The sequence below is a fragment of the Papaver somniferum genome, chromosome 10 (assembly GCF_003573695.1).
Source record: "Papaver somniferum cultivar HN1 chromosome 10, ASM357369v1, whole genome shotgun sequence".
Lineage (NCBI taxonomy): Eukaryota > Viridiplantae > Streptophyta > Magnoliopsida > Ranunculales > Papaveraceae > Papaver > Papaver somniferum.
In genome coordinates this window covers 4,655,966-4,659,880 of record NC_039367.1, presented here as the reverse complement: position 1 = coordinate 4,659,880, position 3,915 = coordinate 4,655,966, and the positions used below count along the sequence as shown (strand labels likewise).

Here is a 3,915-nt window from a genome sequence, read left to right as displayed (position 1 = left end):
TGATGGAGGAGAAGTTCTGATGCAAACATAGAAGAATTAGAGCCTTGTTGGTGTTGATTTTATAGATCACTGGAGGTGATTGAAGTACGAATGGAAGTTCTAATAGGTTAAGGAGATTGGGTTTTACCCGGTTTCAGTACACAGTTAGGTTTAAAGGGCTGTGAAGATAATGGAGTTGATCTAGAGTTATAGGAGAAGGAATTGGTGGTATCTGATGTGATGCATGAAGATTCCACCTTACTTTTGTTTTTAATTTTCCCACTTAATTATGTATAAGATCTTTAAGTGATTGTTAATGGTTTTCTTTCTATTTTCTATGCAGGAAAGGCACTTACAGTGTATTCTCGTAACTTGTGGATCCAGAAGAGGTGTTTTGATTTCGAATAACAAATACAGTTCTGTTCTTACAATGCTATTTGATTTCTGATGTTTTTTTGTTTATTTCCTTGAACAACAATATGGAGAATGAACAAGGTATGGCTGAGTTATGTCGCTGATGAATTTGAATGAGTTTGTATGGTTGTGACAGGGATACTAGTGCTGCTTCAAGGAAATGACATGGGTAGTTGTTGGTTTAATGGATGAGAAGATGCAGGTTATGTTGCTATACCAATGAGTGAGAACAATAGGCTGATATTAGAGAGTTGGTGGTGGTGGCTTGAGCTGAGACAAATGGTTGAGCATAATGTATGAATGTCAAGCTGCAGAATGGAGTGATATCCTTTAATTAAGGTCTGTTTCAACTTTACTTGTTAGATTTTTCATAATTTTAAGCTGTTGATAAGAATAAAAAAGTGGGTTGGGAGAATAAATTGCATAAAGAACTGTATGGTCATTTTACAAGGATCAGTTGGTCCTTTTATTACGATACACAATGGTAGTATGCATCCGCTTGAGTGACTAGTTTTGTACACATTTTGTTCACGTGAAGGTTTTTTCTTTCAGTGAAGCAGGCAATCTTTTAGAGTTAAAACTTGTTTCCTTGACTTGTTATGCACTAACTTGTAATTCTTTGTTAAAAGTGGCTTTAACACATGCTCGTGATTCCAGGTTGAGGAGGCCGAGAAGGGACTGCTGGTGGATTTGTTCATGTTTCAGCCCACATGGCTGCAACACCCATTCTAATAGCTTTTGTCATTATGAAGTAATGTATGCAACCTTACTAATTGATGTGATGGTGGTTGGTACAGGCAATTGAGTAGATCGAATGGGGATTTCATTTCTCTTCTGCACATATACTATTTTCATACTTTTTTTTATGTTCCACAATCTAATCATACCTATCTTTTTGGTATGATCCGACCTATATCATATTTGTATACCAAAAGATGCCCCGTTGGTGTCAGTATCTTCATACTTTTTTATGCCATCTTCAATACCACATCTGTGGTAGGAACGATTTGTTATAAAGCTATCTTATGGGGGTTATAAGAAGCATTTTCACCTGTAAAATAAGTTCTAAATTTGTGGATACATATTGGTGTGCCCATTCTGTTGGATTTTCTGAGTAGATATAGATTACAAAGTTCAACTATATGGCGTGGAGGGGGGTTTTCTATGTTTTCTTTATGGTCCTCTCAGTGGCCGAGTCTTCAAGTCGGTCAGGGAAAGTTTGGTCGGTCAGCCTTGGAGGTGAATTGATCTATAGCTGGCCAGTTCTCACTGCTGGAGTATGTGTTCTTGTTGCTCTTTCTCGTTCTTTGTTCCTTATATTCGAGCATATAGCTGCTTATAATCATCCCGAGGTTTGTTCTTGCGCCATAACTAATCGATGTGGTCAGCTTTTGGATATCTGTTGTTACTTTTTTTTTGGTTTCTTATTTGCTGATTTAATTTTTATTGACCTTAAAACTAATGGTTTAATCATCATCTTACTTTAGGAACAGAAATTTCTGATTGGAATCATCCTCATGGTGCATGTTTATGTATTAAAATCGGTATGTGATCTCACAACTTTTATTTGAGAAGCTCCCTTCAATTTTGGATATCATTGAAGGTGTGGGCATATTTACTGCATTTATTTGTTGTGTAAAGCCACCAGTTTTTTGCAACTTTAGTTGTTGTTGTTGGAGTGCTAAGCTTAGGATTGTCGATTGGAATAACTAGAGTCAGCATTTCATAACCCACATGTCTATTAGGATCAAGTTGTTTGTAACTCTAAATTGGCTTCAGATAGGAGTGTCAATCTAGTTTCTGTATCTCAAAGTCCGTAGTAAGAATAATACAATAGTATGAAACCTGTGTCGATGCAGTTTGAATAATGAAGAGTTGATTCTTGTTAGGATTTTCTTCTGTTTGTTTAGATGATCATTATATACATGAAATCGTCGCTATTACTTATTGAAGCATTTTTGTCAACTATCGTTAGATTTTACTTATCGAAGCTTCGTCTATTACTCTTGTGCTTATCCAAATGTTTATCTTCACAGGTGGTGAGGACAATACAATTAAATTTATGGAAACACACAGCCAAATCACTTCCAACGTACCTCTCTTAGAAGTAGCATATGAAGATGGAGTTGTTAGGCACCCATTTCCACTAACTTTTCAAGCGGGTGGTACCTTGGACCTGAATTCTATCAGGCTGTAAAAATCGACATTGTTCAATATGTACGTTTTTTCTTTCTGAATGTTGATGCTCTGATGTTATATGTATTGCTGTTGTTTTGTGCTTTAGGCTTACTGATGGGAATTCTTGTGACTTGAGCAGATTTTATTGAAGACAATATGTGCATTGCTGGCAAATTTTTTTGAACTCTCTGGGGTGTATGGAGAAGGGAAGTTTGAATGGAAATATGGGTATGTGATCCTCTCTCTCGTCTTATAAGAATTGCACATAATTATCCTCATTCCTTTGGTCTTAGTATACCCTTCATCTAGTTCAGTTATAGCTTAATGTGTCCAGTCATCCTCGTCTACCTTTATTTGGACATTATTACCTTTGTTTTTGTTTCACTTTTTACATATTCTTTCAATCTGCATGCAGGTGTCCCTATCTGGCAGTTGTTCTAAATTTCAGTCAAACACGGGCCTTTTATTGCCTTATACAGTTTTATACTGTTATTAAGGAGAAGTTGTAACCTATCAATCCCATTGCTAAGTTTTTGACGTTCAAATCAATTGTATTTCTAACATGGTGGCAAGTTGTTGCTATTACGATTCTCTTCTCCATGGGTTTTTTAAAGGGTCTTTGGCTCCACAACTGAAAACAAGTATTCAAGATTACATCATCTGCATTGAGGCAAGTAACAATTCAATTATGTTTTCTCTATTGATTTCACATCTTTTCTTTGATATATTTATTGCATCCTGGTTTACTTCCATGAATGGAGGAAAATTTATTCTCGGTCACGAAAGTTATCATAATCATGTTTGATGATATTTTTAAGGATCCATCTCACTATTATGTAGCATGTGGAGAATTTATGATTGTTCAGACTTGAGTTTTGGGAGAAAGAGACCAATGAGTTGCCTTGTGGTAGTTGCATTTACTTATGAATAGAGATTATCATAGTGTTCTGAATACTATCCATATATCTGATCATACGTGGTTGGGGCGTCTGGATGCTCATAATTTTTCTTATTACAATTGGCACGTGCAGGGTGAATTAGTACTGAGTTTTATCAGCTCAATGTTTTGCAGGGTGCAAGAGAAATTGGTGCACCTAAAGAAAGCTAAGGATAAACTTGATAAATGAATGGTCTCGCAGGCTTGATGTCAGAGACTAGGCAGGAAGTTTGACGAATCTCTTTGTAAAAGTTCAAGGTTCTTCTCTACGTTCATCATTTTATTGTATGTCATTATTTTGATACTACACATAGAATTTGTATGTCATTGAGACTTAAGAAATGTTTCTAGCTATACTTAGTGATGTGTTTCTTACTTTTTGTGTGTATGGAGTTCATCATGGTATG

The 3,915-nt window shown here is 35.9% G+C and overlaps 1 pseudogene; it reads left to right on the top strand.

The window, feature by feature from the left end:
- The first annotated feature begins 1,535 nt into the window (after positions 1 to 1,535).
- On the top strand, positions 1,536 to 3,679 carry LOC113315292 (annotated as a pseudogene).
- Positions 3,680 to 3,915: the final 236 nt, after the last annotated feature.